This window comes from Thrips palmi, unplaced genomic scaffold (assembly GCF_012932325.1).
Source record: "Thrips palmi isolate BJ-2018 unplaced genomic scaffold, TpBJ-2018v1 HiC_scaffold_19, whole genome shotgun sequence".
Lineage (NCBI taxonomy): Eukaryota > Metazoa > Arthropoda > Insecta > Thysanoptera > Thripidae > Thrips > Thrips palmi.
In genome coordinates this window covers 6,103,202-6,115,637 of record NW_023144628.1, presented here as the reverse complement: position 1 = coordinate 6,115,637, position 12,436 = coordinate 6,103,202, and the positions used below count along the sequence as shown (strand labels likewise).

General features: G+C 58.3%; 1 long non-coding RNA gene across 1 annotated transcript in view; it reads left to right on the top strand.

Moving 5' to 3' along the window:
• LOC117646357 overlaps positions 1 to 12,436 on the top strand; it is a 47,834-nt gene that overhangs the window by 15,980 nt on the left and 19,418 nt on the right. The window contains exon 2 of the long non-coding RNA XR_004587776.1: positions 7,468 to 7,508. This is a non-coding gene — a long non-coding RNA (uncharacterized LOC117646357). The remainder of the gene's footprint in view (positions 1 to 7,467; positions 7,509 to 12,436) is intronic.

The following is a 12,436-nucleotide window of genomic DNA, read 5'->3' as shown; positions in this document are numbered from 1 at the left end:
TCACTGAAGAGAAGACATTGTAACGGTTTGGTGTCCGAGCGGTGGATCCTGGGCGAACCGCCGCAGTGTAGACAGGTTGAGTATCAAGCGGGAGCCTTACCCCACCACAACGCCCCCCCCCTTTCCACGTCCTTGCTGCCTGAGTGCCCCAAAGCTTTGGCCTAAGATGGGCCCGAGATCCTCTAGGACCCGGCAGGCTATTTGCTAATTACCCAATCAGGGAACGACCACCACGATGGGGGCGGGGAGGAGGGAGGGCAGGGGAGGGAGGCCGAGTGGAGTGGAGGATAGAGTGACTTGGAAATTCGCCATCGCCGCAAATTCATAATAATTATTCGAGTGTTCCGCTGCCGCGCCGCTGCCCTGCGCACCTGGGGCAGGAAGCCTGGACCGCAGAGCGGCGCGGAGCGGCCTCGGACTTGGTGCCGAGCAAAAGCCATCCGTGCGCTGCGGACCAGAAGACCGGTGGAGGCGGTCAGAATCCCGGACGCGTTTTGAGCTCTCGAGTCGCTGGGACTTGAACCGAACGTGTGACCCCACCAATGGATTGCTCTCCGGACGAGGAATCCATTGGTGGGGTCGGGGTCACACGTACAGTTCGAGTCCTGTTAAGCGACTCTGGGGCTCAAAACGCGTCTAGAGTTTTGGCCGCCTCCACTGGTCTTCTGGCCTCGGCTTGGTGCCGAGGAAAAGCCACCCGTGACACGGCCTCGCACCGCACCACCATCATTGCCCGCTAATAATCTCGACAGCGCGGCTTCGCCGCTTCCACGCGCGGGGCGTGGCGTGGCGGGGCTCTCGGAAAGCAGCTTACGACTCGGCGGCCGATGTGCTGCGAGCGCGGAGCGCTAAGCCCGAGAGCGCCATGACTCGGTATTAGTATAAAGCGTCTGTTCGTCTCTTGATGTGTGCGGCGCTCCCTGAATCGGAAAGGCCTGCCGGTCGATTTGCCCCCGAGTGATGAAAAGGGGCTGCGACATTAATGGCGGACAGACAGACAGACAGACAGACAGACAGACAGACAGAAAGACAGCTGAGCTCATAATTTTTATTGGGTGGATTTAAAATTAAAAGAAACGGGGAGACTGCCTTTTTGTTTACTATGATACCGACAGTTGGACAGACACACTGGTAGAGAGATACCCCGACAGACAGACAGACAGACAGACAGACAGACAGACAGACAGACAAGAGATTAGGATGTCTGCCCAGTATCGGGTTCCCCTTTATACACCTGTTATATCGCTCAGAAGCCTATAACGGTGGAACCGAGGGCTGATTGTGTTCTCGATGCAGCCCCCTCGCCCTCGTGTGTGTGTGCGTGTGCGCGCGTGTGCGTGCGTGTGCGTGCGTGCGTGTGTTCCCTTCCAGGGCTGCTGCTGTTGTAAACCCCCAGATAATCAACACCGTGTGACTGTGCGTCCTCTATTTGTCCCTGTAAATGTTTTCGCCTGCGCCGCCCTCGCCGGCCTCTCGGTCTCGAGGGCTTCACAACACAAATTCGTTGATCCGCGCGGTCGCGGTGCGTCGCGGTGCGTCGCGGCGCGTTAGCGGGGGCGGCCGTGTCATTGGCCGCCCGTCCCAGCAGACTGATTCCGAGAGTCGTGTTCGTCGCTCTGTCTCTCTCGCACTCGTGGGGCGTCACGTAATGGGTGCGAGAGGGACAGAGCGACGAAGACGACTCTCGGAGTCAGCCTGCAGGGCGGGTCCCAGGACGCGCTGCTAATTTCGATAACTTATTTACGGCCGCTCCCTGCTGGCCGCGGCCCGCCGGCCTAATCCACGTCGGCGCGTCGCGCTTGGTAATTTTATATCACGCGTGCGATTAGCACGCCGAAGCGCTGCGGAACTTCCGTCTCTCTCGCACCCGCACGGGACGCCGCCGCCGCGTGAATGAGTGTGGGGGAGAGAGCGCGGCGAAGCGAGGCCCTCGAAAGCGGCAAAAACTGCAGTTTCTCTGGCAGAGTAGTGTGCTCGGGCCCGCCCGGCTTTTCGCCCATCATATTCGGGTCCGCGCTTTTGGCAGGGCGATGAGGCTTTCGATTCGCGTTCTCGTCGCTCAGTTTAGAGGCGGTTTACCCCGGTCACGCTTCGAGCCGGGCACAACTTTACGGTCACGATTTGAGGCTTGTATGGTCCTCAAATGAGACTCGAATCAGACAGGTGATGGACTGCCCATCAGAGTATTTTGGTCAAGGGGGTAAACACTCTAAGAAATCGTGTTCAGACTTCTCGGTATCACGCCGAATTTTTTTTTAATTTCTGCTCTCCTCTGAACAAAGCTCAGAGGTGTTGCCCGGTGCTGGTGCTGAGGGGTTTGCCGGCGCCTGTCCACGCATAGCGCGGCATAGCGGCCCCATTCCGTTGCTGTTTTAGCCGGCAGAATGCAGCTCTGCCCTGTCTGTGCTGCGCTGCCACGGCACTGCCACGGCACTGCCACGCACCGCTCGGCAGTCGGCAGTGCTGCCTCGCCTCACCGCCTCATGCCGAGACAGCAGAGCTCGGCAGAGCAGCATAGGAATGCTGGCCACTTTTGGGCGCCCGATATGCCACGCTGCTCCACCAGGCTGCAAACGAGCGCTCCAAGCAGCAACAGCGGACAAGCGCACAGTGGGCTAGAAAACCGACCGCCTCCGCCGGTCTTCTGGCCCACTGTGAGGCGGGCAGAGCATGCAGCCACCGGGGGCAGCGCGCACTGCCGACAACTCTGTGCAAAATTCGTGGCCGCGAAATGGGCCTTAAGTTGGCCGGGGTTTTCCACTCTTCCAGCAGTGGGGCAAGAAATGGGTATGCAAATGCGGAGCTCTGCAAGAGGGCAACACTCACTTGCCGCCGAGTTTATGAACTCGCCGAGGAGGAGACGAGCGCGCGAATACTCTTCCCCCGGGGGAAAGAAAAGAGCCCTTGTTAACATAAACGTTATTTTTGTTCCATCTGCGACTAACCGGCCGCAAAACACTACGCGCGAAGCAAAAATCACACAGAAAGAACAAACACCAACAAAAGTTCGTAAGTCATAGAAAGAGTATAATGCAACAGGGTTTAAAAAATACAAAAGGTATAAGAAAAGCACGAAAAAACTAATCCACCCCCCCCTTTCCCCTGAAAAAAAAAACAGAAACAGAGCATGGTGAAGGCTTTGAAGGGCGATGATGAAGACTCAACGAAAACGGAGCACATGCGTCTCACAGCAACTCCAATTATCATCCTGATCGATTGTAGTTTGGCGTGCGCCCCTCGAGCCACCAGCAAGGCCCGCCCCGCCAAGTCCACGTCATTAGCCATCAGTTGAAGGGCGCGCTGCTTGGCGGGGCGGGGCGGGGCGGGGTGCACCACTGGCAGCACGCCCCCGTCGATAACGCGGTGCGTTGTGTTGACAGGGTGAATTGGTCGAGGTTTGAGTAAGCGCCTAGGTGACGAGACAACAATCTCCTCCTGCTGCTGCTGCGGGGCCTTGGCTGCCTGCCTCACGGCTGCCTGCCTTTGGCTGCCTGCCCTGGCTGCCCGCCTCGGGTATCCGTGGCACCGCACGGGGGAAGGCGGTGTCGGAGGGGCGTGGAGGAGTGCCTCCTTCCGCTCAAAGCGTCGATCCAACGGCACGATGCACTACACGTCTCTCTCTGTGTGTGAGCGTGTGTGTGTGTGTGTGTGTGTGAAAAGGAAGATGGTGACAGCGCGCCTCAAGCGTAGAAGCGAGAAGTGTTGGTTGGTCCCCATTCACAAACACCTTTTCTGGAAAGTCTCTCTCACGACAACGTGCGTCACTTGGCGGCGGTACGCCGACCGCGCGCGCGCGTGTGTGTGTGTGTGTGTGTGTGTGTGTGTGTTTTCCAGTGAAGTCGTCACCGCGCCTCACGCACGCCGGGAGCGGAATCGCAAAATGTCTCCGGAATGAGATGTGCGACCGCAGCGCCAACTCGACTCCCCCCCCCCCCACTCCTCCCTTTGACAAACTTTTTCAGTGTCGCGGTGATGAGATTTAGTGGCAGTGCGCGAAGATGATGCCGAAACACTTTGATGCGTAATGGGAGCCGAGCCGAGCCGCAGTGGGCCAGACGACCGGCCCAGGCGGCCGAAACTCTTGACGCGTTAGGGAGCTCCAGGGTGGCTTAACTGGACTCGAATCGAGCGAGTGACCACGCCAATGGATTTCCTCGTTCGGAGAGCAATCCATTGGTGGGATCACATGTTCGGTTCGCGTCTCATTTCGCGACTCTGGGGCTCAAAACGCGTCCGGGATTTTTGCCGCCTTCACCGGTCTTCTGGCCCACTGTGCGAGCCGAGCCGGGCGGGCTCGTTGATAGCGACAACGCTAAATGGAAATGCGGGGCTGATTCAGGCGGGGCACCCCAAGCAGCCCAGCCGAGAGCAGCGCACGGCAACAAACTGCTCGGAATGGCTGGGCATTACGTCGCCCTGAGGAAACCCACCCAATCAGAGTCGCAGCCGACCAGCGTCGTGTGGCAAGTGTTTTTTTGTTTTTCTGGGCCGCTGATGCTTTGCTTAAGCGGACGGGGAGTGAAACCCTTCGCTGCGCCACTCTGCTGCGAGTCAAGGCCCTAACGCAGTAGTCACCTCCTCCCTCTCCGCGTTTTTCAAGAAGCCAAAGAAAGGGCCGGGATTACTCAACTCCAAAACTCATTTGTCGCGCGAATCGTCCTCATTAATTCATCCCCGTCTCGGGGACGGCCGCTGCCTTCTTTTTGCTTGTTTTAATTTCGGCCCCGCCTGTACGACAAGGCGCTGTTTCTGCTCCTCCGCGCCTTGTCGGGCGGTTGATCAAAATAGACACCTTAGATAGACACTTCCCCCTTTTGCAGTGCACCAACTTTCTCCGCACCCATCGCTTGCAGGCCGATTTCCCAAGAGTTGCTTCCTGTCTCTATCGTACCCTCCGGGCGTGACGTGGGTGCGAGAGAGACAGAGTGACTCTGCGCAATCTCTCGCCCGCTGTGCGCTGTGCCGTCCGTCAGGTCCGGGGCTGTGCACTGATTCCGAGGGTCTCTTTTCGTCGCTCTATCTCTCTCGAACCTTCACGGGACGCCGCACGAGTGCGACAGAGACAGAGCGACGAAAGCGACTCTCGGAGTCAGTCCGCGCTGGACTCTCGTTAAATTTTATCCGTCGCTGGCGGGGCGCCAAATCGTCGCGTTGTCGCTGCGACGCACACACTGCCCGTCAGGCGGTGCTGCTCTCCGTGACACGCGACGCGACGCGGAGGTGACAAACGACTCGGTCGGAACGGACGACGGACGCGAAGCGCCAACAAGCGCCAAACGGTAGCGCCTGCGCGGTCCAGGGTGGGCCAGCCCGCGGCACGCCACCGTAAGGCGGGACGGCCTACCCTGGTCTCCGCAGGGGCTCCGAGTGCATCTGCATTTCCAGACGGAGGAGAAGAAGAAGAGGAAGTTGAAGTAGTGGGGGGAGGAGAAGGAGCATCAACGACTTGTGAAAGTGGCCAGGTGCTGTATAAACTTGAGAATCAAGTTTTCCCCTGGCGTTCCCTTTATCCGAGGGTGTATCCCGGTTGGGTGTTGGAGGCAGACGACAAAGACTCACGGGCGTATCCATGAAGGAGCTGCGTGTCTGTGTGCGTCTGTGTGGGCGGGAACGGGGGCGTCCTTTGGGGATCGGGAGAAAAGGGAGGGGGGGAGCGTCACCCTCGACTGGAAGATCGGTGAGTCCGCCGCGACACACGATCCCTTTGAGTTCTGAACCCCCCACGTGTCGCGTGAACGATAAAGTCTCACTCAGCGTACGTCTTACATTGCCCAGGAGAGGAGAACATGATCATGCGCGCGCACACACACACATACACACACGCACACAAACACATGCGAAGCAAAAATTGACACGTGCAGCCGGTTCGAGGCGCATGTTGTTGTTGTTATGGTTTGAAACAACGTCCCTTCCCCTGTCCACGCGATCCCCACACTTTGCTTACGTAATGGAAAAAGGCCCCGGCCCTAGCCGCCGCCCCCTTTTCCAGGTCAGCTGCGCTGTGAGGCCCATCCGTCGGACGTGCGAAGCGACATGCACCACCCCCACTCACTTTGGTATCAATCAGGAAGGTAGGCCGGCCAGGGAGAGTCGCCCCCTCCCCCTGTCTCTGTCTCACCCCCTCTCTCCCGCGCGCTCTTCCCAGTCAGGCGTGTGATCCATAATTCATGTTTGGCGACGGTGGAGTGTTCCGCGCGTGGCGCCCGTGCGGCGTGTGCGGCCTGGCTGGCTGGGCAAAGTTACAATTAAAAGCAGATTTTTCGTCGGTAACGTGCGCCGGAAGGTGGGAGTGAAACGTGAGCAGTGAAAGTAGCTCGCAGGTCATTACACGCAGACCCCGGGGCCTCTCTCTCTCTCTCTCTCTGTCCGTCTCCGTACTGTAATTACTTTGTGGGGCAACATTACATGTAATCGCAGCAGTGGAGGGGGTGTTACATACTTAACTTGAGCTAGAGCTTCCTCCTCGCCCCGCGCACCATAACACGACGAGGGGAAACGGATTCCCGCCGTCGTCATGACCATTTCCGAAAGTGACTTTTCTTCCCCCCATGCCTTTTCTCTCTTTCGTCGTTTTGTTTCTGTTTGCGTGAGCGGAACAGATCGAGGGGAAACCGGCTGCGGACAATGTGTATAAAGGCGTGGTTATTACCCAGGGACGTCCGGCGCTGTGCTTTTGCGCTGTGCTTGGCAGTGCCGTGCCGCTGTGCCCCGCGGCGACGCCAGGTCCATCATTGCAGCGCACATCGAGGCGCAGCCAGCAGCCAGCTCGGGAATGGCCAAAGTTGGGTATGACCGTGTGCGGGTTGGCCGGATGATGACGCGTCATCGACCCCCGCCTTTTTCACACACGTCTGTCCGCCTGTCTGTCTGTCTGTCTGTCTGTCTGCAGTCTGTCTCTGGCTGGCTGTCTGGCTGCCCTGTGATCCAGGTTAAGAAAACCAGCCCAGCTGGAAATGATCGTGGAATTCAAAACGGCTGCCCTCTCGCAGAACAACAAAATTATACGGAGCGGAATACTACTTGACCGTCTCAAGTCGGATTCCTGTGGGGATTGCCGGGGGAGCCGGGGTGGCCACCGCCACCGCACAGTGGGCCAGAAGACCGGTGGAGGGGGACAAACTCTGAAGAAACGGAGCGAAATTTGCAGACGCGTCTTTTTTTCCGGGGTGCATGTGGCGGGTTGATTGACCCGACACTGTGATAGCGGCGGTATACCAGCGTCGCGCCGGAGAGCCTTCGTACACCAGCAGGCAAGGCAGCGCCACGCAGCGCCAGGCCAGACAGATGGCCACTTTGTTTTATTTATCTGCGTGGTCCGGCGTTTACTTGCCCGAGTCTGGGGCGAAGACGGCGGCGGTGGCAGCGGCGAGCTCCAAAGGCGGGCGCCGCGGGGGGATCAAGAAAACGTGCCGGCGTTAAAATACAAATGTGGGCAAATCGATCATGGAAATGTGGTGTGTGTTTCAGGTTGGCGGCCTGCTGTCCAGTGGCGTAGACGAAGCCGGCCGGTGAGTCTCCTACGCGAGCGAGCGGGATTTAGGTCACCTCTACTGATCCTCTGGCCCACTGTGTCACTCGGACCTCGTCTCGCTGCCATTATGATTCGCAAAGCGCATCTTTTTTCTCTCGTGCGGCTCGGGGCGCGCAGGACACCCATATCGTGAAAAGAGACCATTTCATCTGGAAATATTTATGTCCCTGCGAAGCGCCTTTGTCCTTGTCACGACGAGAGGGGCGGGGCGGGGCGAGGCGGGGCGGCGGCAGTAGGTGTCGGCAGAGCCAAACTTGAGTCATTCCGATCGTCCGTCATACCGCCTGCTCGCTGGCGGCGGTGCCGACGGCAGCGACCGAAATTAGGCCGCTCCGTAGTCGGGTCACGAGCCGCCGCGCCGCTGCATGTCGCGGCCACAGGAAAAAAAATGGAACTGGACTCGTGACGCGGTTCTACTGTTTCATTACTTTCCCCCTCCCTCCCTTTTTATTCCGAGTTAATTAGAGCGAGCTGGCAAAGCGTTGCGCATTAAGAAGGAAAACAGCGGGATTGGCAATGGCAAGCTAATTAGTCTCGCTATTGACGAATGACGTCATAAACCAGTGTACAGAACGAATGGCGCGTGTTTTATCACTCGACGCGGGGTGCGCAGTTTGCACGCGGGGTGGACCCGTTTTAATCCCGCAGTCTAGCGGCGAGTTATCGATTCCCGCCGGTGTCAATCAGGACAGGATCAACGCCGCACAGTGGCCCAGAAGACCGGCGCAGGTGGCCGAAACTAGACGCGTTTTGAGCTCTTTGTGTTCGCGGTTCGTCACAGTACAGCCTCCTCTTAGCGGTCCAACTATTTAGTCTCCGCTTCGAAAGGACTGGCCTGGAAGTGCTTTGCAGTGCTTTGCGGCGGGGCGTCCTCCTCGAGACATCGCCGGCTTTGCCCGGCCGACACTGCCAAGGCCGAGGCCGCAAAAAGTATTTAATGAGTTGCCAAGTCGAACATTCCGCGCATTCTTTTCCCCGAGATATTTTGTGCGGGCCTATACACTCCCCGGCATTGTCCGTGCCCCGCCCGTCTTGAGGCCTGCCAGCATCATCGGGTGGTGTGTGGCACTGGCTGCCAGACCTGACTGGCCGCTCTGCTGCGGCGGCGTCTTCGGCTGACTGCCCAGCCCAGTTGAGCGATCCGGACTGCGGGCCGCTGGATCGCGAGCGCGAGGCGTGCCTTTGGATGATTCTATATGTTCACGGGCCGAAGTTTTGACAACCAGTGTCGCGTAGCCAGCCACATTTGCAACCTTTGTTGAAGTCAGGGTGCTTTATCGCGTCTAGGATGTTGGTTGCTTCCACCGGTCTTCTAGCCCACTAGACGGTATCGTTGTTGTTGTCCGTGTAGACGTGCAGACATTCTTGGCGTGTCACGTCTGCCAAAGAGAGGTTCTTGATCGCTCTGAGCCGTTCGGCGGTTCCCCGTCTCTCATTGGCCGTGACTTGGCCGCTCCCCTATCCTCCTCAGTTTCATCGGCCTTGTCTCTGGCGTGCAGGGCCACACAGGCCTTGGCGGGTGGGCCCAGCCCACTGGCTGACAGACAGGAGCCTACTCCGTCTGAGACGTTGTTGTTCTGTGATGCATGACGCTAATCTCTTCGGGGCGGTGCTTCCCATGGATCCGCTACTGCGCTTTTCTTTGCTCAAGAAAGCCAAACCCGAAACATGACTCAGAAAAGTTGCACTCGCAGAAAGTACTCGCGCGAACGTGCCCAAGAGAATTTCCTTTTCGTTTTTTACGACATAAAGTCACTCCAGGATGAGGACGGTCGCGACGATGAATGGTATTTGTTTTTCCCCGCCTGACGCCGACAGATGCGGCATGTCTTTATTCCACAAAGCGCGCCGTCGACTCGACGCACGGCCGAAGACGGAGAGCAGCAAAGGGGCGGGGGAAAACCGTGACGCTCAAAGAAAAACAATTTTGCAGCCAGGAAAGCGACGGACTTGATCTCGTCAAGGAAGTGTTTTGGCCCAGTCCCCTCTTTCCCGAGTGCGACGAGGACGCAGCGACCCCCTTCCCGCTGCAGCGTGACGGCCGTCCTTTGTGTCTCTAGGTTACTTCTTTCTGTTGTATTTTCTCGCACCCCTTCCCCCTCATTTTTCAACCGACAGCAGGAACCGACGCGCGATGTTCCTTTCTTTGACTCCGACTTCGACAGTCCCGGTTCGACGACGACGAAGGATGCACAGTGGGCTAGTAGACCGGTGAAGGCGGTCAAGGCTCCAGGGTCGCTAAATAGGCCTTGAACCGAAGGTGTGATCACCAATCGATTGCTCTTCAAACGAGGAATCCATTGGTGGTGTCACACGATCGATCCGAGTTATGTTTAGTGACTATAAAGCTCAAAACGCGTCTAGAGCTCCGGCCGCCTGCGCCGGTCTTCTGGCCCACTGTATAGCAGCTTGTCCACCTGCCGAGCGCCCATCGGCCTCGTATCGCAAAGGCCTCTGCGGACGTCACTGTGCATATCGACCACGCCGGGGTGCATCGGAACCCCTGTTTGTTGTGTACCTCCAGTGCTGCGATGTCCAATCCGCTGTCCGGGGCGGAGGCGTAGATGGCTTGATTACGACCCGCTCGCGGAAAACACACACATGCGCGCGCGCTCACACACGTACACTCACACACCCCAAGACACCCACACGTTGCCTCCCGTCGCTCATCGGCCGTGTTCACTGCAGCAGAAGCCGCATCGCCCGGGGTGGCAGGCCAGCTTGTTACATCGCCATGCCCTCGGCCTGAGCGCGTTCTTACCCCTCCTGCCCCCCGCGCCCAGCTCATCGTACGTTATTAACGGTCCGCATGTCGGCTGGAGCCTCGGCTGGAGCTCATCAAGTCCCTGCTGCTGGGGGTCTACCCGCACCTTATTAACAGTGGTCAACGCAGTCGGCAAGGCAGCAAGAAGTCATTGGCCCTGGCGGCGTCAGTGTCGCTCTTGTCGTGTGGTTGTGACGGCTACGGCAGCCTCGGGGGCAGTCTTGAGGGCCACCGGAACGCCGTTTGTAGCGCGCGCCAGTGAAGTCCAGAGGCCGAGTAGTTGCTCGCAGGAATTGGAACCGTTTGAACTTTGGTCCACGCGGACGGCCTTCTTGGCCTTCGCCGCGCCACTCGGCTCGTTGAGCCCGTCACGACGGGGTGGGTCGTGGCGGGTGGCGGGGCGGCCGGCGATGAGGTGGTGGGGCGTGGCGTGGCGTGGCGTGGAGTCTGGCGGCTGTCGGCTGTCAGCCCGCGGCGTGGGCCGTGCGGTGTGGCGGACGTGGGAGGCGGTGGGAAGGCGGAGGGAAGGGGGAGGGCTTTGTCTGAGGGAGGCCGTGCCGCCGAGGCCTGCAGCGTGGCGTTGCGTGGGCGTGGCGTGGCGGGGCGGCGTAATCGGCCTCTAATGACGGATTAAAGGCTGCTCCGTGTTCACTTGATCGACAGTGTGATTGGGGTTGGTGCCGCCCGAGGCCTCCCCTGCCGAGCCGGCACAGCCTGCCGAAGGTCCTTTCACTTATTCATCCCCCCGTGTCCTTTCACTTTGTGACTACCGCCAGCAGATTGACTGCCGAAAACTTGTTATAAACCAACTGCTTTTAAAAAAAATTCTAATACAACCAAAACAAAATTCTTTTTAAAATCTTGTGTGATTTTTTTGCCGTATTCATTCAAGTTTTACCATGATGCATCACCTCAGCATAACGGTCGTAATGGGCGGGGAGGAAATTGGAAAACCGAAACCTGAGAAGGGGACTAATATCGGGGGGTCGGTTGTAACGGTGTTCTCGCTTCGCTTTGACCGTTGCCAGACACGCTTGCTCGTCCGGGCCCAGCAGGCCTAGCGGGCCCAACGGGCCTCCGCGGCCATCGGCCAAACATGGCAGTATCGGGTCGCCGACACGCGAGTAACACGCGGCCTAATTGGGAAAATCGCCTCCACAAAACAACAACTTCAACCTAAACAACAAGAGCAGAAGCGGCGGGTCGCCGTTCGGACCAGCGTATCTCCCCTGCGTTCGCATGCGACATACACTATGTTGTGCGGCTGTCGCACACGCACAGCCCTACAGGACCACGAGGCACAGTTGGCCACAATTCTCAACGCTGTTTCAGCCCTATTGCCGCTGAATGGGACTAGAAAAGTCGAACGTGTGACCCACCAATGGATTGCCATCCGGACTAGAAATCCATTCATACGTTACGTTCGAGTCCCGTGTAGCGACTCTGGACCTGGCGCCTTGATTTTTTCCGCCTCCACCGTTCTTCGCCCACTGTCAATTTTCCCGTAAGGAAGGAGGAGGTGGTCTCCGCCTTCCTGCCTTGTGTTTTCGCTCCAACGCAACAAGGCATGACACGGCTGGGAGACGCAGTGCGTCGCCGCCCCCGTCTTCGGAATATGAATACTTAAATAAAAAAATCGGGGGAGCGGTGGAGTGGGAGGCTATCGAGGGAAAAGCCCTTCCCTTTCTGGAGAAACGGGCGCCATGAAAAGTTGGCGGAGCCTCGCGAGCCTCGCGGAGCCGCATCAAACCAAAGGCTGGGCCATGTCACCCTTCAAACGGCACCCGGCCCGCGACCGCCACCCAGTGGTCAGGCGGCCCTGCCCCACCCCGCTCGCCCGATATCCGCTTTCGTCTGTCTGCCCGCTGGATGGCGGTGGACGGCCTTTGAAACCCTGGCGGCCCTTCAAGCCGGCTTTGTTTTACGATGATTGTGTCCCCTGTATCTTCCCTATTTTTATTTATTCTACATCCCCTGACCCCGTTGGAATTTTTTTTTGCTTTTGTGTTTTTCTTCTTTCTTCTTTTCGTATCACGAGATCCATATCCTCCCATTGCCACTCGCTTTGCCTCGCAACGCTCCGGCGATCGCCTTGTTAAAATAACAAGCCGGCGCGGTTTGACCCCGGCTTGGCCGTCCTG